The sequence below is a fragment of the Lepidochelys olivacea genome, assembly GCF_965140295.1.
Source record: "Lepidochelys olivacea isolate rLepOli2 genome assembly, chromosome: 4".
Lineage (NCBI taxonomy): Eukaryota > Metazoa > Chordata > Testudines > Cheloniidae > Lepidochelys > Lepidochelys olivacea.
This window is the reverse complement of record NC_140414.1, coordinates 55,988,100-56,012,881: the sequence shown is the minus strand read 5'-3', so window position 1 is coordinate 56,012,881 and position 24,782 is coordinate 55,988,100.

The following is a 24,782-nucleotide window of genomic DNA, read 5'->3' as shown; positions in this document are numbered from 1 at the left end:
AGCTGTTGAGCTCAGCCTTCACTGGTCCACTGTGACGTGGACCCAAAGAGGTGGTAGAGGACAGGACTGTGAATTCCGCACACAGTAGCTGGGACTGGACTTGCTTCCTCTCCATCAAAGTTGGTGAGAAATATACTGTTGTCTCCTTTTACCTCTCCAACCACAGCAGTTGGTTGTATGAGCCAAGGGGTAAAACTAGAATTAACTGGATAAAATTTAGCAAAATAAAAAAAATAAATAAATACAAGGGAAAGTTTTTTTTAACTGTGACATCAATTAGACTGTGGAATAGTCTCTCAAAGTTCTTATATGGGCTTAACTTGATGAGTGCAAGCCCTATCACCTAAATAATTTAAAACTGGAAAGAAAATCACTCCTTTATAGGAAACAATCCTATTACCATAGGGTAAATGGATGGTGGGTCTTCCCTCCCCCCCGCCACCAAAAAAAAAAAAACTTCTCTAAACTTTTCTTGTTGGAAAATGGTGATTCATCATAACTGAATTTTGTCATTGAAATGTGTCCACTGTGACAAAATTTCACTGGGTAGGCTTCTCAGGTCTAGGATGGAAATATTGGTCTTGAGTGTGAGAGATCCCAGAATAGCACTCATCTGGGTTGTGAGCAACCTAGGTTCAAGTCCCTACTCTGAATCAAGCAGAGCAGGAATTTGAACCTGTCTCCCAGCTGAGTACCCTAATCACTGACCAATTAGCTATTCAGGAGTGAAATCTTGTGTGGTGTGTTCTATGAAAAATTTAGATCTATGTTTCCTTCCAATGCAAAGCAAACACATTTTTAAAAACTTTGAATTTTTTTGTGAAATCTACTTATTTTTTTCTCCAACCAGCCTCATCTAGGCACCTAACTGCCATTTCTGTCTTTGCAAACCTTCCGTTAGGGTGCATCCTCACTCCAAACTTTTTTTGGCAGCATATAGTGTGCATACCTATGTAGTCTTTCCCCTGCCCCCACCTTTAGCATGGGTATTCTCAGCAGTGTAGATGGTGAGACATGGGTTAGGCAAGTAAAGTAAAAACCACACCTGAAGGGCATGGGTATGTTCACGAGTACCTACCCTACACTGTGCTTTATTCACTCAAGCTGTGCATCCCCATCTCCTTTGCTGTTTTTAGCAGTGTGGTGTCCTGCTGCTGGAGCCTTTCCTTGGAAAAGATTCTGGCAGGGGAAAAGGCTCTGGCAGGGGGAGGCATCAGGGAAAAACTTTGCTGGCTACCTGCTGCTGGAGACCTTCCCCCACATGAGGGAAGGTCTCTAGCAGCAGGGAAAGGCTCTAGCAGTGGCCTCACCTCTGCCAGAGCCTTTCAGTAACATGTACCATGGAGCACTGTGTAGACATAGCATGCTTTTCACTGTGGCGTGTAGCCACATGTACACTACATGCTGCCAAAAGTGGAGTGTAGTGTAGATGTAGCCTTTGATACCTGAATAGGCCTTCCTGTAAGGTGTGACAATTGTTAACTTCATAATGGCAACTTAAATAATTTTCATTCCATTGGATTAAAAAAGAAACACTATTTCATTTGTCTGAAACATCAGAGGTGTTTTCCAGATTTTAGGCTTTTCCTGTTTTTCACATTTTTCTTCTTCTCCCTATCACCTATCCTCTTTCCATTTTTTCCCCTGAAACAGCTAGTTAGCTACTACTAGGTCATGGTGTGCTCCCACACCTGCCCCGTTCCCACTATTGAAACGTTCCGAAGTTCTTTTGTGCTGAATTGTAATGTGATCAATTTTGTTCCCTGTTCTGTGATCCAGTGGCCTCCAAGTTATTTTATGAATAGTATGGTGAGGAAGGTGTTTGGGTGAAAAACGTAGTCCACACCAATTATTAAGCTTCATTAATTTTAAAGCTTTATTTAGAAAATTTTAGGAGCGTATGTTACCACTGTATAAAGGCACAAAACATAAATGCATGAGTTAAAACAGGAGAGGATAGTGATCAGTTACTCAGTCCTGGGGCACAGGTAGGTGGTTTGTGATCACTGGGTCCACATTGGTTCCATCTTATAGGGGTTCTGCATTGCTCTAGCCTCGGACAATCCACATTCTTTTATACTCTCATACGCTTACCTAACCCATACATCATGCATGCACCATCCTTACTGTTTCATGTGTTACCTAACTGATCACTTATCATCCTGATCCATATTTGGTATATACGTATTGCATTTTTTAAACAAAGCATTCCGTTAATTTAGTCCCTTTACATCAATCACATAGTAACAGTGTCATCTTGCCTGGTAACTCTATCCACGTTTCCTGGTTTTTCTCTCAACTTATCTACTTTTGCTGTCTTGTTCTTGTCCTTGATTTGTGTGTGGAGTACCTTTTGTTTTTCTCAAGCATATTGTTTTCTATTTTAATAAACAAATTACCTAATTTTTAACTGGAATACACCCTGCAATTTTAACAAACCAAGTCCATTAACAAAGCTTATTAACACTTGACAATTGTTTCACAGGTTCAGGACTGGCCTTAACTTTTATTTAATATGATCCTCCAAAATATATACTCTCTAACAGAAGAGTTCCTACAACGACTAAGTTGTTTGTTCCAAAAAAATCAGTAATAATTTCACCATTTTAATTCATTTCAGATGTTTTTCCCCCCCACAATTAATTCTCTGCCAATGTTGTTGCTTCTATGTTAATATTCACATCTTCAATTACTAGCAAGACCTCTATTTTCGGAACCTTGTCTATTATGATCTGCAGCTACTTGTAGAAGTTTTCTTTTTCCTCTTGGTCAGCTTGATTTGTTGGAGCATTACCTTTTAACAATGTTTTATGGAACAGTAAATTGTATTATTAGAAGGGGCACCAGTTTTGGAAAGGACTCATCAGTCTTTTGGCTGCCCTGATTAACAGTATCAGACCCATACCATTTGTATACATGACTGGCATTCAGTGTCAGCCAGAATACAGTATATCTGTAGTTAACAGTTATCTGTTCTGATGTTACTCATCTCATTTCACTAAAGCCTAGTATATTTAGTTTGTCCATTTCTGTAGATTCATGGACCATTTTTACTGGACTCAAAGTGTCCACACTTTCCGTGTACGAATTTTGGTTCGGGATTTAGGAGACAGCAAATTACTGGAGTAGCTTCCATGCAGGTTTGACCACTTTGCGTCCTCTTTCTTCTAGGTATACTTGAGTTGGATTGAGTTTGTTGAACTGAATAGTAGTGCAGGTTTCTGTAACAAAAAAATGGTTAACAGAAGCAGTTTGTTAGCCCACTTCAATCTGCTAAAGGAGACCTGGTGGACTGCCTTTAGTCTGGCTCCTTCCATGCAGTCTGCCTGCATGGATGACCCTACCAAGAATTATGCTCCTACCAGACTAATTCCTGGGGTCATGATGCAAGCCTTCCTGCCACAGTCCATGACTTGCCCTTTTTTTAATGGAAGTGAATTCACCATAAAGCAAAACAGAACTCCTGGCACAGGGAAGTGCAATTACTTTGTGGTGCTAGGGGTAATCTGAGCCATTATATTTAAATTAAACCCCTATATTAAGATGTTTTAGTTCAAAGACTGATCTATCTACCTAATAAATGAGTCATGAGGGTCATAGATTCCTATATGCTTAGCTAGAGAACAACTGCAAAGGGTAAATGAAATTGCAAGTGAGACTATATAGTATAAACATTGTTTAAGAATAGGTCATCCTTGTGAAAAGCCTACCCAGTGCTGTCAAGGTCAATGTCTACTTGAATTACCCTTGAGTTTACTTTCATTTCTTTTTTCTTTTTTAAATGCTGAACAGACATAGCTGAAGAAAATGCTTAAATTATGGCAGGATTTAATTTGTGTCCCTCCTACATTTTGTCTTAATTAGTAGTAATTTTACTGTCAGCTTAAAATGCATTTTATATAAAAAATTTATAACCTACTTATTATCTCAAACTAAGAATTTTATTGCATTGAGTTTTATAATTAACCTATCTGGAAAAATCTATATCCTGAAATATATACAGATCCTAAATCAGATTTGTTTTCCTTAGGTCTCTCTTTTGAGGTATTCCCTAAGCATATACAATACATTGGAAGAAATATCTTTGAAGCTGTAGTTTTGCATTCATAAATTGTTACATTATGGATCTGTGGAGCTGAGTATTGCAGGAGTTGCAGGCAGATTATAATAGATGACCAAGAGGGTAAATTTCCCCTATTTCAAATAGTCTGTAGTAGGAACTGGTAAATAAAATAATTTATTAATACCACAAGTGTGTAAATACTATCTAAGAGCATTCAGTCATACATCTATAGAAGTACTGATCAGTGTTCCAAGATTTGTGCTTTCTGGTCCAGCTAGCAGGCAGATGTTGAGCTATTACTGGGGGGAGGGAGAGGTGAATATACAGTGGCTTTCCTTCCCTGAAGGAAGAGGAGTGTAGACTAGGTTTCATTTTCCTCACTAGAGATTCCCTCCCCTTCTTTAAAATATGCCCAAAGCTCCTGCACTTTGTCTTTTTCTAGTAGCACTTTCATTTCCTCTGTCTTCAGGTGTGGCCATTTGGCCTGCTCTGTGCTCCTAACCTCCTTAGGGGCCACTCAAGATCCTACAAAGTTTGGGGTAGGTAGAAGCTAAACAATCCCAGTTCCCTCAGCCTCTCCTCATAAGTCATGTGTTCCAGACCCCTAATCATTTTTTTTGCCCTTCGCTGGACTCTCTCCAATTTATCCACATCCTTCTTGTAGTGCGGGGCCCAAAACTGGACACAGTACTCCAGATGAGGCCTCACCAATGTCGAATAGAGGGGAACGATCATGCCTCTCGATCTGCTCGCTATGCCCCTACGTATACATCCCAAAATGACATTGGCCTTCTTGGCAATAAGGGCACACTGCTGACTCATATCCAGCTTCTCGTCCACTGTCACCCCTAGGTCCTTTTCCGCAGAACTGCTGCCTAGCCATTCGGTCCCTAGTCTGTAGATGTGCATTTGGGTTCTTCCGCCTAAGTGCAGGACCCTGCACTTATCCTTATTGAACCTCATCAGATTTCTTTTGGCCCAATCCTCCAATTTGTCTAGGTCCCTCTGTATCCTATCCCTGCCCTCCAGTGTATCTACCACTCCACTCAGTTTAGTATCATCTGCAAATTTGCTGAGAGTGCAATCCACATCATCCTCCAGATCATTTGTGAAGATATTGAACAAAACTGGCCCCAGGATCGACCCCTGGGGCACTCCACTTGACACCGGCTGCCAACTAGACATGGAGCCATTGATCACTACCTGTTGAGCCCAACAATCTAGCCAACTTTCTCCCTACCTTATAGTGCATTCATCCAGCCCATACTTCTTTAACTTGCTGACAAGAATACTGTGGGAGACCGTGTCAAAAGCTTTGCTAAAGTCAAGAAACAATATATCCACTGTTTTCCCTTCATCCACAGAACCAGTAATCTCATCATAGAAGGCAATTAGATTAGTCAGGCATGACCTTCCCTTGGTGAATCCATGCTGACTGTTCCTGATCACTTTCCTCTCATGTAAGTGCTTCAGGATTGATTCTTTGAGGACCTGCTCCATGATTTTTCCGGGGACTGAGGTGAGGCTGACTGGCCTGTAGTTCCCAGGATCCTTCTTCTTCCCTTTTTTAAAGATTGGCACTACATTAGCCTTTTTCCAGTCATCCGGGACTTCCCTCGTTCGCCACGAGTTTTCAAAGATAATGGCCAATGGCTCTGCAATCACAGCCGCCAATTCCTTTAGCACTCTCGGATGCAACTCGTCCGGCCCCATGGACTTATGCACGTCCAGCTTTTCTAAATAGTCCCTAACCACCTCTTTCTCCACACAGGGCTGGCCATCTACTCCCCATGTTGTGATGCCCAGCGCAGCAGTCTGGGAGCTGTCCTTGTTAGTGAAGACAGAGGCAAAAAAAGCATTGAGCACATTAGCTTTTTCCACATCCTCTGTCACTAGGTTGCCTCCCTCATTCAGTAAGGGGCCCACACTTTCCTTGGCTTTCTTCTTGTTGCCAACATACCTGAAGAAACCCTTCTTGTTACTCTTGACATCTCTTGCTAGCTGCAGCTCTAGGTGTGATTTGACCCTCCTGATTTCATTCCTACATGCCCGAGCAATATTTTTATACTCTTCCCTGGTCATATGTCCAACTTTCCACTTCTTGTGAGCTTCTTTTTTATGTTTAAGATCCGCTAGGATTTCATGGTTAAGCCAAGCTGGTCGCCTGCCATATTTACTATTCTTTCGACTCATCGGGATGGTTTGTCCCTGTAACCTCAACAGGGATTCCTTGAAATACAGCCAGCTCTCCTGGACTCCTATCCCCTTCATGTTAGTCCCCCAGGGGATCCTACCCATCCGTTCCCTGAGGGAGTCGAAGTCTGCTTTTCTGAGGTCCAGGGTCCGTATCCTGCTGCTTACCTTTCTTCCCTGTGTCAGGATCCTGAACTCAACCAACTCATGGTCACTGCCTCCCAGATTCCTGTCCACTTTTGCTTCCCCCACTAATTCTTCCCTGTTTGTGAGCAGCAGGTCAAGAAAAGCTCCCCCCCTAGTTGGCTCCTCTAGCACTTGCACCAGGAAATTGTCCCCTGTGCTTTCCAAAAACTTCCTGGACTGTCTATGCACCACTGTATTGTTCTCCCAGCAGATATCAGGAAGATTAAAGTCACCCATGAGAACCAGGATGTGCGATCTAGTAGCTTCTGTGAGTTGCCAGAAGAAAGCCTCATCCACCTCATCCCCCTGGTCCGGTGGTCTATAGCAGACTCCCACCACTACATCATTCTTGTTGCTCACACTTCTAAACTTAATCCAGAGACACGCAGGTTTTTTTGCAGTTTCGTACCGGAGCTCTGAGCAGTCATACTGCTCCCTTACATACAGTGCTACTCCCCCACCTTTTCTGCCCTGCCTGTCCTTCCTGAACAGTTTATAACCATCCATGACAGTACTCCAGTCATGTGAGTTATCCCACCAAGCCTCTGTTATTCCAATCACATCATAATTCCTTGACATCACCAGGACCTCCAGTTCTCCCTGCTTGTTTCCAAGGCTTTGTGCATTCATATATAAACACTTGAGATAACCTGCTGATCACCCCTCATTCTCAGTATGAGGCAGGAGCCCTCCCCTCCCAGACGTTCCTGCCTGTGCTTCCACCCGGTATCCCGCTTTCCCACTTACCTCAGGGCTTTGGTTTCCTTCCCCCGGTGAACCTAGTTTAAAGCCCTCCTCACTAGGTTAGCCAGCCTGCTCGCAAAGATGCTCTGCCCTCTCTTCGTAAGATGGAGCCCGTCTCTGCCCAGCACTCCTCCTTCATGGAACACCATCCCATGGAACAGCTGTGCAACAGCTACAACTCCCTGGGCTACTTCCCCATGGCCTCCTCCCAACACCTTCTTCTTTATCCTCACCAGAGGACCTTCCTTCCTGATGATGCTTGTACTCCTCAGTCCTCCAACAGTATGTGTTTTCACTCTCCGCTCCTAGTGCCTCTTGCTCCCAGCTCCTCACACGCACACCACAAACTGAAGTGAGCTCCTTTTTAAAACCCAGGTGCCCTGATTAGGCTGCCTTAATTGATTCTAGCAGCTTCTTGATTGTTCTAATCAGCCTGTCTTAATTGTCTCCAGAAGGTTCCTGATAGTTCTGGAGCCTTCCCTGTTGGGAAACGGAACGTCCTTTGCTTGCTCCTCAGCTATCTGCATTCTATTCTTTCCTAAAGCCCCCTGGTCTGGATTTTTCTTACTTTTTGAACCTGCCTTAGTTTCCCCCCCCCCCCCCCGACCGGGCCAGACGCTCCTGCCAGCCCCCCCCCCCCCCCCCCCCCCCCCGTAATAGGAGGTTGTGGCCAGCTTCTCACAAACCTCCTATTACGTTTTTGGTTGCATTTTTCCCCTCACCTTTTTATTTATGCACTCCCCATCCGTAGCCTCACAAAGTCGCGGAATCTCCTAGTTAACCTCCTCCTGGCTGATGGAGTTTCCTGTGACTGTGGGGCTGTTTTCCGATCCTCGGTCCGTTCACGTATCCAGGCGGAGTTCCTCTGGGCGGCGTCCACCGACTCCCCTTGATGCTTTTGAGGAGTGGTGGGCGCTGTCTATGGTTCTCTGCTCAGTGTCCCTGTCCGGGTCCCTTTGTCTGACCCTTTGATTGGGGGAGAGAGTAAGGGACCCCAGCCCCAGCCATTGCTGCTGCGGACACCACCACCCTAGAGGGGTCCTTTCACATGTGGGTGCACGTGCTCCCCCCAGATTGTCAACCCCACAGCCTGTCCCTCTTGTTAGGTGCTTTCAGAGGAGGGAATTGTTGGTGACACCGGGCGTGGCGCCAGGTAACTCAAGGGGGTGGCAGACCTTGAGAGTCGATGAAGCTCCCTCACTCTGGGCCACCAGGTAACTCGGCAGGGTGGAAGACCACGAGAGTTGAGGAAGCCCCCTGCTCTGGGCCCAGGCAAGCTTGAACACTTCCCTCCCCTGAAGCTAATGAGAAAACAATTGGTTGCTGTGTTACACATTGCATATGCTGCTGTTTTTACTTTGTAAGTGTGTTATGCAAATAAAAACATCTTTTGCTTCAAAAAAAAAATACTCTCCTATAGCCATCTGACCTGACCCTGTCACAGAACAAGTAAATAACTTTTCCTTATTCAGTTTCTCCACACCACTCATGATTGTATATGCCTCTATCATATTCCCCCCCCCCCAGTTTCCTCTTTTCAAAGCTGAAAATCCTAGCCTCTTTAATCTCTCCTCATATGGGACCCATTCCAAAACCCTAATCATTTTAGTTGTCCTTTTCTGAACCTTTTCTAGTGCCAGTATATCTTTTTTGAGATGAGGCGACCACATCTGCACGCAGTATTCAAGATATGGCCATACCAGGGATTTATATAAGGGCAATAAGATATTCTCCGTCTTATTCTCTATCCCTTTTTTAAGGATTCCTAACTTCTCGTTTGCTTTTTTGACTGCCGCTGCACGCTGTGTGGACGTCTTCAGAGAACTATCCACGATGACTCCAAGATCTTTCTCCTGATTAGTTGTAGCTAAATTAGCCCCCATCATATTGTATGTATAGTGGGATTATTTTTTTCCAAGGTTCATTACTTAACATTTATCCCCATTAAATTTCATTTGCCATTTTGTTGCCCAATCTTTTAATTTTGTGAGATCTTTTTGAAGTTCTTCACAGTCTGCTTTGGTCTTAATTATCTTGAGCAGTGTAGTATCATCTGCAAACTTTGCGACCTCACTGTTTACCCCTTTGTCCAGATGAATAAGCTGAATAGGATTGGTCCTAGGACTGTTGCTTGGGGAACACCACTAGTTACCCTTCTCCATTCTGAAAATTTACCATTTATTCCTACTCTTTGTTCCCTGTCTTTTAACTAGTTCTCAATCCATGAAAGGATCTTCCCTCTTGTCCCATGACAACTTAATTTACGTAAGAACCTTTGGTGAAGGACCTTGCAAAAGGCTTTCTGGAAGTCTAAGTACACTATGTCCACTGAGTAAACTAAGTCTTAGTATACTATGTTTGTATGAACATCATTAAATCTAAATTCATTTAGAGGAACATTATTAAACCTAAATTTCATATAGCATACCAGTTCCTCATGAATGAATTTGCTCAGCTCAATTGAAATCAATGGGGCTACATCACTTTACAGCAGCTGAGGATACAGCTGTGTGTGTTTAATCACTTTTATTTACTCTTCCTGAGCTGCTTGGAGAGTTTTGATATTGCTAGAAAATAATCCATAAACAACATAATGGTGAAGTGTCAAACTCATAACCTTGCTACACAAAATATCATAGGAAAGTTACTGTGCCTCCATGTTAAATTACTAGTTTAATTTTTAAACCTTAAAAGAATAACTGAAAATGGATAGTATGTATTTAAAAATTTATTTGGCTGAAAATGTTCAATATGTGCATGTCAATCACATTTTGTCAGAGGGACTTCATAATTTTTTTTAATATTTGTCAGTATGTAGTTGCAATACAAATTTTATAATAATTCTTCAAATGCGGGCAAACATAATTAACTGTATTTGAACTAGTGTTGGTTTCTCTTGATTCCCCTAGTTATAGTCTGCAAATATGTACAGAATGACATCACCATGGAACACACTCACTCACTAGAAACATCTTATTTTATCATTTGGATTCATTATTTGCAAGGCACAGGAAGCAAGAATGTGTTCTTGACCAGCTCAGCACTCCTTCACACAGACTTTGTGTGTGATAGGTAGTATTAAAAAAAAAAAAAGACGTGCGTGCGCGCGTGCATGCTGTTTTATCCAAACCAAAAAAAAAAAAAAAAAAGAGAGGCACTGTTGGTATTCTCAAAGGTGGCAGAAATGGAACAATAAAAATGTTTGCAATTCAGATGTCTGCTATTTGCAATTCAGATGTTTAAGTATTTCTCATTTAAAAAAAAATATATATATATATATAATTTTGTTGCACATTGCCTTGCTGGGTTGTTTGAGCAGCGCCCCCGCCCCCTTTTTCCCCCTTTTGCACATTTTAAAACCTGGCTATCAATTTTCAGAGTTTTACAAAGGATTTTACCCACATGGCTTCTAATCACTGGGACTCGTGCAGGTATGTGCCAAACGAGTGCTTTGTCTATGTAGCGCCTTATCCTGACTCCTTTGTTTAAAGAGACTGCCCCTTACTATTTTTTTACAGTGTCTAACACAATGGAACCTCAATTTGATTGGGCCCTCTAGGCACTACTGTAATACAAACAGTAAATAATAATCCCTATTTTTCTTCAGCTGGTTCACAGAATTTTCAGTAAGGCTTAAGTTTAATAACTTTGACTCCTCCACTCTTTTTTTAAATTGCAGAGGCACTGTTAATGCAGAATAATATGGGTTTCTTTCAGTAGGATGCATTATATTGGCCTGAAATTACTTGCTTTCATTGGCGCACAACCAATTGCAGCAAAGATGCTAATGACTGAACAGGCATGGGGGCTAACTACCTTTCCACCTCAAAAGGTGCCCATGCCACTTTGCTTTCTCTAATAAAGGTGTGTGTGTGGGGGGGGGACCTTATCATGCAGAGACAAACTCTGCACTTAGTAAAACTTTCATTGACTTTAATGGAAATTTTGCCTGAAAAGGAATGCAAACTTGGTCTGAAAGATTGTAACACATAATACAGATGCTATTTAGTAAACCTATAAAAGTTGGGTAGACTCCCTCCACCAGCCCTGTTTTCTATTTGGATGCATCTCTTAAGTCTTACATAGTTTCCCAAAATTTCTGTATACATAAAAATGATGGGTTTTTGTCTTTTCATATGTCTTGCAAAAATATGTGGGGTTTTTTTACTACTTTCTCTAGCATCTCTAGAAAGATAGTAACACAAACATGCAGTAGAAAGAGTGATCTCTCCATAATAAATTATCTAGCTGTTTTCCAACTACAGAAAGATCACTAACCACTAATTTTTTTTAGTATATGAGGAATGTTGACTGCTCTGGTCTTCATACAACTCATCTTGATGGTTATAAAATCATTATCTTTACATTTGTTACAGAAGTACTATATATTCTAAATACAAGCATTTTGATTGCTGAAGTAAGTTATGTGCAATAGAGAAGGCACTTGTGTTTGATTCAGTCCATTTATAAACCAAGCAATTGCTGTCAATCTGAGAAATCTTAATGAGAAGAAAATGTTAGAAATGTTTTTTAATTACAATAGTTGAATTGAAGCAAAGATTCCCATGACCTCCACCCAAGGATACTAAAGGGAATACTGTTTTTTCCTGCATAAATATTGTAAGGTGAGTGGAAACTTTGTTATGGATTGAGTTTAAACCTCATTCAAAGTGATGTATGACCATGCCCTTCATTTAAGATAGCTGTAAGAGACAGCTAATGGGCCACACCTAAAATAAGGCCTAATAGTCTGCCCAGAAACTAGCACCATGTGGATGGTGTAAGGTTCCATTGGATATTGTGACTAGGTGGGTGTGTGAGGGAACACACCAAGTGAGAACACATGACAACTGAGAGAGAGGCAGAGGCAAGCAATCCAACCAGTAGCATTTTAATCACAGTGACCCTGGAAAAGCAAGAGAGACCTTTTGGGGTCTGCTGGCTAAACAGGTGTGGAGGGTCCATTGGCAATAAGTTGAGGTTTTGAAATTTATATTAATTGAGCTAAACTAATTCCTCTGTAACATGAATGATGTCAAAGGTGTTGCACAGAGATTAACCTGACTACTATGTTCAAGTCTCATTACCTAAAATGGGGTAGGGTACAATACTGAAGTAAATAAAGCTATGGCAATTTATACTAGTTGAATATCTGCCCCATTTTACATTAATTTTCCTATCCTTTTGCTGTCAATTACAGATATTTTTAGTATCATAGAACTAGAAAGGACCTTGAGAGGTCTTCTAGTCCAGTCCCCTGCTCTCAAGACAGGACTAAGTATCATCTAGACCAGGTGTTCCCTAACTGTAGTACACTTACCCTAGGGCACATGAGATATCTCTGGGGGTTACATGGGAGAAATTAGGTAATAGGGGATTTTATTTATCCCATTTTCATAATAGACTACTCAGATGAACCTTTAAAATGCTGGGAATTTTAATAAAATATGATATCTAATGTACTTCAAGATGTAGCAATGAGAACACATATAGAGAGACGCTGACATACAAAGGCCTCACTTCCAAACACCGTACAGAAGGGATTCAGTTGCACAGCAACTGTCCATTGCAACTGAGCTCAGAACTTAGTCAAGGTTGGTTGTGTGTTTTGTTTTGTTTTTTTGTTTTGTGGGGGTTGTATGTTGCACTATAACTATGTCTGTATCTAACAGTGAAATATAGACAGATGACTAAAGACAGTGTTAAGAAGAGTACACACAGTATCAGTGATGAGAAGCAAAGTGATTAAATTTGTCTTCCCAGTACTAGTGCACATTCGCTGAAGTTGCTGGTGACTCAACAACTTCTGACATGTGAAGTGAAACATTGACACCAGGAACAAAACAGGATCTCCATCAAAGAGATGTAAATATGACCTAGACAAATTGGAGGATTGTGCCCTGTATAAATATAAATATAAAGGGAAGGCTAACCATCTTTAAATCCCTCCTGGCCAGAGGAAAAAACCCTTTCACCTGTAAAGGGTTAAGAAGCTAAAGATAACCTCGCTGGCACCTGACCAAAATTACCAATGAGGAGGCAAAATACTTTCAAAATGGGGCAGGGGGGAGGGGGGACAAAGGGTTCTCTCAGTCTGTGTGCTGCTTTTGCCGGGACCAGAGCAGGAATGCAGGTCAGAACTCCTGTAAACGGTTAATAAGCTATCTAGTTAGATATGCGTTAGATTCTGTTTTGTTTAAATGGCTGATAAAATGAGTAGTGACATGTATCAGAGCAGTCACCCAATGAGATGTGGGTACATTGCAGTTTACATAGGGAAGCACTTCCTGCCAAAAGAATGCCCGCTAACTTGAAGGAGGTGCTGGACAATGCTGTGAAGATGGTAAATTTTATAAAAGCTCTATCCTTGAATTCCAGAATCTTTTCCACTCTGTGTAATGAGATGGGAAGTTTGCACGTCAATCTAGTGCTCCACACAGAGGTTCGATGGCTGTCACGGGGCAAGGTATTGGCATGTTTCTTTGAACTTCACTCTGAGGTCAAGGTATTCTCTGCAGACCACTCCTTCCCACTCTCTCACTGTCTGCATAACATGGGCCTGGCTCTCACAGCTGGGCTACTTGTCATATATAGTCTTGCCTGAATATGCTAAATTTAGGACTGAATGCCAACACCTACACTGTCCATGACAAAACTGAGTAAATTATATAAAAAACCCTGGAATTCTGCACTCACTGTGTGGAGGAAAAAACTGAAATCTTCCCAAACATGCATGAATTCTTGACAATGAATGAACTACAGTTGCAAAACAGTGTTAAAGGTGACATAAAGCAACATCTCATTGAACTGGCAAACCAATTAAGTGAGTACTTTCCCTCAATTGGAAACACAAACAAATGGGATCACAACCCTTTCACGTTCTCCCTCCCCCCTCCCCACAGTACCCAGGCTGCAAGACTTGTCAATAAAAGATAAAGAGAATCTCCTGGACATCTCAACTGATGGCAGAGTCAAGACTGAGTTCTAACAAAAGCAGTTGGCTGAGTTTTGGATCCAAATGCAATCAGAGTTCCCCAAATTGTCTGACAGGGCTGTCAAGGTTTGGATGCTGTTTGTTTGGTACATCTTCTGTTTGTGAAAGTGGATTTTCATCACTCACTGGAATGAAATCAAAATATCTTTCTTCATCTTTGTGCAGAAAACAACTTATTACAAACTATCATGTCACTCCAAACATTATGCACCTGTGCTTGAAAAACAACCTCATCCGTCACATTACTGGTGAGTGGTACTAGTAAGCCATTATTTAAGTTGGTCAAAAGAAAGTGTATATTAAAACTAAAACCATAAATTATTATTATTTTTATTTATTTATTATAGTCCTATATAGTATGTGTTTATGTATTACAATACTTGGGCACTAAAAGGGTTAAAATATAACACTTGTATTCTAGAAGGGGGTACGCAATAAGAAAAGTTTGAGATGGTCTAAATTAGAGGTTCCCAACAAATGTTTTTCTAATCTGATCTTAAAAACCTCCAATGGCTGAGATCCCACAACCTTCCTGGGCAATTTGGGGGATGTGTAACTCCCTTTGATTTCTCTAGTGATCGGCCTTGTATACACTACCAAGTTGATCTAAGTTTCACTACTCCAGTTACGTGAATAATGTAACTGGAGTCAACAGAGCTTAGGTCAATGTATCGCAGTGTCTTCACTGTGCTGTGACGATGGGAGATGCTCTCCCATCGACTTACCTTACTCTTCTTGGGGAGCTAGAGTACCAGAGTCAACCTGAGTGCTCTACTGTCAATTTAGTGGGTCTTCACTGGACCTGCTAAATCGACACCCATTGCATTGATCTCCCAAGTAGTGAAGACAAGCCCATCATGTTGCAGTCAAATGTGGTGGTGGAGTCAATGCAGTTTTGGCATGAATCTAAGCATATAAACAATTATTTATATGCTCAGACCTAGAAGTATGTATGTAGGCTCACATATTTTAGCTTCACGTATTTGACTATTGAACTTTTGATTACCTTGTATATACATGTATTTCATTTGTTCAGAGTGTGAATTGTATTCCTGCCTGTTTTGTACATAACCCCTTATTTTTTCATTTGTGCCTTGTCTTGAATATTAACATTCAGCAATGTGCTTACTGTTTATGCACACTAACCTTCATTCTAAGCATTCATGGTCCTAAATTATTGTTAACAGGTGAGCAATCAGCCTAAAAATTATCTCTATCATACTGCTCTTGTGTAACTGTGAACTAAATAAGGTTCAGGATCATTGCTAATCTGTCTTGGGTTTCTTCTGTAAATGAAAAGAGCTGTTAATGGCACCTTTAAATTAAAATAACACATTCAGCTAACCACCGCTTTCATCTGTGCAAGTTTGTACTTGGAGAAGCTGGGCATGACAACAGACTTTTATGACTCCCATAAGAACAGAAATGTGGTAATTATCAGGTATAGATCTGGAGCTGTTACTATCTCCCTGGTAGTATAGGGGTTATTGGGAAGAAGATTGTGACTGAGTCCTGGTACCAATTTCCTAGCTACAATGTGGTGTACACACAACTTCACTATCTGAGGATTTATATCTCTTCAGCTGAATGCTGTAACCAGGGACAGGTATGTTCAGCAAAGTGCTATGTTTCATGAGAGCTTAGAATGAAAACAGTCCTTTTTGTTATTTAATGAATTGAGAGTGCTCAGAATTTAGCAAACGAGAAGCAACTTCTTAAGCATATACTTTACTTCAATCTGTATAGAAAGAAAATTATCACACAGTGTCATTGCAGAAAATTGTCTGCAGTTTATAAATTCCAAAAAAAGAAGAACACAGTTTTACTCTTTTATTCAGAATCTCTCAAAAATCCTGGGCAGATTCTGTAAAAACCTGTGGAAAAATTCAGCACCTATTTTTTTTCTGAAACCATCCTACTGAGTCATATGTGAAGCATAATTATGTTCTAGCTGATGATGATATACTTTGTATGATCCTCCCACATAGTTATATTGTTGACTTTAATTAACAGCATTTTTCCTGTCTGTATTAGAATGATGAGGAAAAAAGGTGTCTGAGTAATAACTGAGGTTTTAGTTCTCTTCAGTCATCCTGAATCAATTATTTCAAGGTCTTTAATGTAATGGATAGATATGAGGATGTGAATCTTTGCAGGTTCAAGGGACACAGTCAAGTTGGGACAATGAACATTTGATCTATCTTTATTATTCTTATCTGTTTGCAAATTCTATAAAACACTTTACATTTGTGTCACGGTTCCTCCCCCACTCTGAACTCTAGGGTACAGATGTGGGGACCTGCATGAAAAACCTCCTAAGCTTATCTTTACCAGCTTAGGTCAAAACTTCCCCAAGGTACAAAATATTACACCTTGGACTGGCCGCTACCACCACCAAACTAATACTGGTTACTGGGGAAGAGCTGTTTGGACGCGTCCTTCCCCCCAAAATACTTCCCAAAACCTTGCACCCCACTTCCTGGACAAGGTTTGGTAAAAAGTCTCACCAATTTGCTTAGGTGACTACAGATCCAGACCCTTGGATCTTAAGAACAATGAACAATCCTCCCAACACTTGCACCCCCCCTTTCCTATGAAATGTTGGATAAAAAGCCTCACCAATTTGCATAGGTGACCACAGACCCAAACCCTTGGATCTGAGAACAATGAAAAAGCATTCAGTGTTTTACAAGAAGACTTTTAATAAAAAATAGAAGTAAATAGAAATAAAGAAATCCCCCCTGTAAAATCAGGATGGTAGATATCTTACAGGGTAATTAGATTCAAAAACATAGAGAACCCCTCTAGGCAAAACCTTAAGTTACAAAAAAGATACACAGACAGAAATAGTTATTCTATTCAGCACAATTCTTTTCTCAGCCATTTAAAGAAATCATAATCTAACACATACCTAGCTAGATTACTTACTAAAAGTTCTAAGACTCCATTCCTGTTCCGTCCCTGGCCAAGACGACCAGAGACAGACACAGACCCTTTGTTTCTCTCCCTCCTCCCAGCTTTTGAAAGTATCTTGTCTCCTCATTGGTCATTTTGGTCAGGTGCCAGCGAGGTTACCTTTAGCTTCTTAACCCTTTACACGTGAGAGGAGCTTCCCCCTGGCCAGGAGGGATTTCAAAGGGGTTTACCCTTCCCTTTATATTTATGACAATTTGTTTTCCCACCAGACAATTATTCAGTGCTGGCTTAAGAAACAAACCAATAATTACAGCAGCAATGCTCTAATAAGCAAACTCACAAGGAAAAACTATTTGCATGGTAGGTTTTAAAAGAAATAGAAAACCGATTTCAGTTAGAAGCTTCTAGAGGTATCCTAAACAAGTGAGAAATGTTTGAAAATCATGACATACCTTAATTTTGCCCCTTTATTACTTTACAGTAGACATTCACAGCTCTTGATGTTATCTGTATCTTGCACCAGTTGCATTGTTTCCTGCTGTGCAAAACACTAGTTCAGAAATGATCAATGATAGATGAAACTATGTGGGTATTAAAAGGCCAAATCACATAGGTCTGGCCAGCTTGATTTTTCTTGGCTTCTTATACTTTAAAGTATAAGAACTTCTTGAAGTGTTTCTGGAGAAGGATGTGTGTATTGCTCTAACCAATACATATTTCTGCAACTGCTTTACTTTGAAAGTGACAAATAAAGGATTTCTACAGATTCTGCTGTATTCTTCCAATTTTTAACTCCAATATACCTGATTTGCTGGAAGGTTATCTTTAGAGGAGGAGCAGTATTTTGCTAGTGTTTAAAGACTTTCAGTTGTACTTGTGGCAGGTGTACCTGTGTCCTCTTTAACATCTCATCATTTTAAAATTACTCAAGCATTTTTAATATTTCTGCTAGTAGCTGTGTGCCAAAGCCAGTTTCCCTGGCTGTGATTGATCTAAATATTGTTCTGTAAGGCCTACCTGGTGTTCAGGAATCCTTCTAAGTGGTAATAACTGACTTAAGTTTCATGCTGTCTGGAGTGGCTCAAGACTGAGAGTGCCAGCCACATGGCAGCCTGTCAATACACAGGGCAGATACCCCAAACCGGCTGTCTGATCTATAATTAGATTTCAACAACTCAGTAACGAGTGTACACTCCTAAAACACTAGAACAGTCTTATCACAGACGGTCCCCATGGGCAGGGGTTCTCAACCTTTTTCTTTCTGAGGCATCCCCCCAACATGCTATAAAAACTCCTTGGCCCACCTGTGCCAAACAGTGGCTTTTATATGCAGAAAACCAGGAGCCGGTGTTATGGGGGAGCAAGCAGGGCAATTGCCTGGGGCCCCTCATTTCAGCCTTGGATGGTGGGACCCAGGACCGCAAATGTCAGCCCTATGTGGTGTGGTTTGCGCTTTCTGCCCTGGATGGAGATTCCACCACCTCACTAGGTAACCCATTCTAGTGCTTCACTACCTTCCTCGTGAAAAAGTTTTTCCTAATATCCAACCTAAACCTCCCCCACTGCAACTTGAGACCATTGCTCCTTGTTCTGTCATCTGTTACCACTGAGAACAGTCTAGCTCCATCCTTTTTGAAACCCCCTTTCAGGTAGTTGAAAACAGCTATCAAATCCCCCCTCATTCTTCTCTTCTGCAGACTAAATAATCCCAGTTCCCTCAACATCTCCTCATAAATCATGTGCTCCAGCCCCCTAATCATTTTTGTTGCACTCCACTGGACTCTTTCCAATTTTTCCACATCCTTCTTGTAGTGTGGGGCCCAAATCTGGACACAGCACTCCAGCTGAGGCCTCACCAATGCTGAATAGAGGAGAATGATTACGTTCCTCGATCTGCTGGCAATGCTCCTACTTATACAGCGCAAAATGCCGTTAGTCGTCTTGGCAACAAGGGCACACTGTTCACTCATATCCAGCTTCTCATCCACTGTAACCCCTAGGTCCCTGTCTGCAGAACTGCTGCCTAGCCACTTGGTCCTTAGTCTGTAGCATAGCATGGGATTCTTCCATTCTAAGTTCAGGACTATGCATTTGTCCTTGTTGAACCTCATCAGATTTCTTTTGGCCCAATCCTCCAATTTGTCTAGGTCCCTCTGTATCCTATCCCTACCCTCCAGCGTATCTACCTCTCCTCCCAGTTTAGTGTCATCTGCAAACTTGCTGAGGGTACAATCCACTCCAGATCATTTATGAAGATATTGAACAAAAACGGCCCCAGGACCGACCCTTGGGGCATTCCGCTTGATACTAGCTGCCAACTAGACATGGAGCCATTGATCACTACTGGTTGAGCTTTACGATCTAGCCAGCTTTCTATCCACCTTGTAGTCCATTCATCCAGCCCATATTTCTTTAACCTGCTGGCAAGTATACTGTGGGAGATCGTGTCAAAAGCTTTGTTAAAGTCCAGGAACAACACGTCCACTGCTTTCCCCTCATCCATAGAGCTAGTTATCTCATCATAGAAGGCAATTGGATTAGTCAGTTGCCCTTGGTGAATCCATGATGACTGTTCCTGATCACTTTCCTCTCCTCGAAGTGCTTCAAAATGGATTAGTTGAGGACTTGCTCCATTATTTTTTTCCAGGGACTGAGGTGAGGCTGACATATTTACCATGAGAAGAAGGTCCTCATGGTAGACGTCATGGTGCCATTTGAAAATGTGTCAGAGGCCTTTCACGAGGCCTGAGCACGGAAGGCGTTGAAGTACACCCTACTGGCCGACACCCTGAGAGGTCATGGCTACGAGGTCCAGAACCATGCCCTGGTCGTGGAAACCCTGGGCGCATTGGACCCCCCCACAACGAGCCGGTACTGAGAGCATGCAGAGTCTGTCAACGCTACGCTCGCTCATGAGACAGCTCATGGTGTCCGACACCATCAGATGGTCCAGAGACATCTACGTAGAACACATCACAGGACACCGCCAGTACCAGATCAAGTAACCGACAATGCCAACCAGGGAAATAACCCACTTCCTTCCCTGATGAACCGAGGGATGCACCACATCCAGGTACTTATTCTCAACACCAATACTGACTTGGACTCTTAATACATTCCATGGGTGGCATACTGGAGCCCACTTATCCACTGATGCTTTAAAAACTCCCACACCCCAATCTGGATCTATCTGGTTATGTGATATGTATGTACCTCATGAACCTTGTATTTGACACTTTCAATTCCCCATAACCCAAACCCGACCTCAGATGTAGAATACCTTCCCTCTTAACTTGTGTAAATTTGATTTTAAACATTAACTTTAACAAAAATTTTAATTCTTTCTACACATCGACAGGTTTCAGAGTAACAGCCGTGTTAGTCTGTATTCGCAAAAAGAAAAGGAGATGCATCCGATGAAGTGAGCTGTAACTCACGAAAGCTTATGCTCAAATAAATTGGTTAGTTTCTAAGGTGCCACACATACTCCTTTTCTTTCTACACATCTGGATGGTTCCTGCAACCTCAATAAGGATTCTTTAAAATACAGCCAGCACTCCTGGACTCCTTTCCCCGTCATGTTGTTCTCCCAGGGAATCCTGCCCATCAGTTCACTGAGGGAGTCAAAGTCTGCTTTTCTGAAGTCCAAGGTCCATATTCTGTTGCTCTCCTTTCTTCCTTGTGTCAGGATCCTGAACTCAACCATCTCATGGTCACTGCCTCCCAGGTTCCCATCCACTTTTACTTCCCCTACTAATTCTTCCCTGTTTGTGATCAGCAGGACAAGAGAGCTCTTCTGCTAGTTGGTTCTTCCAGCACTTGCACCAGGAAATTGTCCCCTACACTTTCCAAAAACTTCCTGGATTGTCTGTGCACTGCTGTATTGCTCTCCCAGCAGATATTGGGATGATTGAAGTCCCCCATGATAACCAGGGCCGCTGATTTAGTAACTTCTGTTAGTTGCCTGAAGAAAATCTCTATTTATTTATTTATTTATTTATTTGTCTTCATTCTCTCTCCTTTGTCCCTCCCCGTCTTGTATTTCATCTTTCTCCTTTTTCCATACACTTTCTTTGCCAACCATCTTTAAAGCAAGTTTAAGATAATAGAACAGCTAGCAGCCAAGCTCTCAGTCATCCTGCTGCCATTTTGTATTATCTAGCTCTTCTGGCTAATTCAACTTTTCCTACAGGTAGCATTTTGTGTCACAATTTGACAAGAAAGGAGCAGTTTTGATGGTCCCATTGCAACATGGTACAAGAAATTTGAATGAGAACTTGCAGTTTTGTGTGGTTTTTTTGTTTTGTTTTTGTTTGTTTTTCCTGAAGGTTGCTGAATTGGCAGCCCGAGATACTGCAATCCTTTCTTCATCCATAGAAAAGGTACCGCATGGACAGTGATAGTGCAAGTTTTTCCTCTCAGTCATGCTAATGTACCTCGACCCTGATATAGAGATGTCATAAATATAAAAGGAAGGGTAAACCCCTTTGAAATCCCTCCTGGCCAGGGGAAAGCTCCTCTCACTTGTAAAGGGTTAAGAAGCTAAAGGTAACCTCGCTGGCACCTGACCAAAATGACCAATGAGGAGACAAGATACTTTCAAAAGCTGGGAGGAGGGAGAGAAACAAAGGGTCTGTGTCTGTCTATATGCTGGTCTTCGTCGGGGATAGACCAGGAATGGAGTCTTAGAACTTTTAGTAAGTAATCTAGCTAGGCATGTGTTAGATTATGATTTCTTTAAATGGCTGAGAAAAGAATTGTGCTGAATAGAATAACTATTTCTGTCTGTGTATCTTTTTTGTAACTTAAGGTTTTGCCTAGAGGGGTTCTCTGTTTTTGAATCTAATTACCCTGTAAGATATCTACCATCCTGATTTTACAGGGGGGATTTCTTCATTTCTATTTACTTCTATTTTTATTAAAAGTCTTCTTGTAAGAAACTGAATGCTTTTTCATTGTTCTCAGATCCAAGGGTTTGGGTCTGTGGTCACCTATGCAAATTGGTGAGGCTTTTTACCCAACATTTCCCAGGAAAGGGGGGGGTGTGTGCAAGTGTTGGGGGGATTGTTCATTGTTCTTAAGATCCAAGGGTCTGGATCTATAGTCACCTAGGCAAATTGGTGAGGCTTTTTACCAAAGCTTGTCCAGGAAGTGGGGTGCAAGGTTTTGGGAAGTATTTTGGGGGGAAGGACGCGTCCAAACAGCTCTTCCCCAGTAACCAGTATTAGTTTGGTGGTGGTAGCGGCCAGTCCAAGGACAACGGGTGGAATATTTTGTACCTTGGGGAAGTTTTGACCTAAGCTGGTAAAGATAAGCTTAGGAGGTTTTTCATGCAGGTCCCCACATCTGTATCCTAGAGTTCAGAGTGGGGGAGGAACCTTGACAAGAGATATCATCTCTAGGAGTGATAATCACAGGATGTTAACCCCTGCATTAGTTTTCATGCCAGTTGAAAATTCTTGCCCCACGGCTAAACCTGAATACCAATTATGATGACAGCTTTTGTGATGTGAGCACTTCTTTGTTGGGGATGGGAATGAGACTGCCAAACTTGTATAAAAGGGGTAACATTTTTGCTCCCTTCAGATTTTGGCTTTTTTTAACTGGTAATCTGGAATGCAATATTCTAAATCCCATTTACAAATGTCAGACTTATCCTGTTCAGTTAGAAAGATTCAAGTGAGATACAAGAAGCCATACATTGGCTAAGGTGCTACAAGTCCTCCTTTTCTTTTTGTGGATACAGACTAACATGGCTGCTACTCTGAAACCGAACATTGGAAGATCAGTAGTTGTGATCTGAGTTTTTGCAGAACAAGATGTCCTTTAAGTCTTTCAGAGTGAAAAATAATTACTATCAGTTGGAATGGGGAATCAACAATGGAACAGTGAAGTCCTCACAGAAAGGAAAAAAATAAACTATGGATATGGAGATGAAGTAGAATTAGTTCTGGTATTATCTGTAGAAGTATCAGTACTTTAAACATAAACTAAACTTGAAGTGCTCTAGCAGGCCAGATTCTCTGCTCCACCTTGCTTCTGCTCACTAATCCAGGGCTGGTTTTATTGTGATTCTAGGCTTGGCATAGAAAACAGAATCCTGGGGCTGGTGTATATGACACCACCTGGCCATGGCCCAAGAAGCCATCCAACAGCTAAGGATAGCTGGAGTGCTGTGTGCTCTGGCTGTGCTACCTTTCCAGCCCTTCCCATTGGGAAAAAGAAATAAGGGCCACATTTTCACTGGTGTAAACCATCAGACCTCTGACTTTAGTGGAGCTAAGGACTGAGCTCTGACTTCTGACAGCTGAGGATCTGTTCCTAAACATCTAAAATAATCTTTGTGTATATAAACACAGACACACAATTGCCGAGCTGGCATGAATTAGCCCTGCAGTTTTAATTGCAGTGTGGGCACACACTAATTCTCCAACCCAGCTGAGACCATTGATAGACTAATTCTTAAGCAATGCATCATAAAAAAAACCAAACTCATCTGAGGTCGAGTTATTTATAAAGTTACACTGCTTTTATTCTCATGAACAGATTTTGGAAACAGAATCACCTGGTTAATATGATCTGAAATCAGAGCTGGTCGATTAATCCCTTTCAATATTCATATTATCTGAAGATAAGTATTTCTGCCTGAATTATTTACTTTTCTATCACAGTGAGGAATATTTGAATGTTCTTGTTTAAATTTCCTCTTAGAGAATGCAGATCTTGCAACAAATTTGCATGAATTATCTGTTGTTTTTTTTATTCTAGCAGGAGTTTCAATCCCTTATGTGACAGGGACTAATTTACAAAAGATTTTATATATGGCAGCTACCACTTTTCTAAAAGCTTGCACTTTCACTTGAAAGTAGAAGCTTCAGTGCTTTCTGATCTTATTCAAAAGGTTTCTGCGTAAAATGTGTTGTAACTCAATTTCTATGACTTGTAAGGTTTTTTGCAAGTTGTTGTAGTTCAACTGTATACTTCTTTTATATCTACATCATGAAGACATGACTGCATTAATTATATTAGTCGCTGCTTCCTGAGCATCTCACAGTGGACTTCAACCTGAAACAATCAAAGAAGCAGTATTTACTCATATGAGTAATCACATTGAACTAAATGCCTATATAAGGATAATAGGACTGGGATTAATATTTGCAAGTAATTCAATATGGTTGGGATCCTATTGTCACGTTTTGGGGTACAGTCCAGACAGTAAGGTATTGTTACCACTTGCCCTGTAACCCTGGGTGCCTTAAATACTTTGAATAAAATGTTACATTATCTAGAAAAGAGCTCTTAAGAACTTTAAACGTTTAGAGACCAACTTTCAGAAAACAAAACAAACCATTGGCTTACTGCACAAATTATTGACTGAAGTTCTAGGGACTGTGCTATGCTGGGGGTCATAGTAAATGATCATAATGGTCTCTTTTCTGGCCTTAAAATATATGAAGGTCTGTGCACACTGACATCTTACATTTGTGCACACAGTTACTGTGTGAAACAAGTTGGGATTGAGCTAGTAGTTTACATACATAAACAGACACCGTGTATGGAAATGACTGCCCTGCAACTTTGTGTGTGTGTGTGTATGTGTGTGTAAGGGGGGGTGGTATTTGGCTGGCTGGCAGAATGAAGGGAACAGTGCTTTTATGCATCCCCTGGGAATGCAGGATTTAAAAG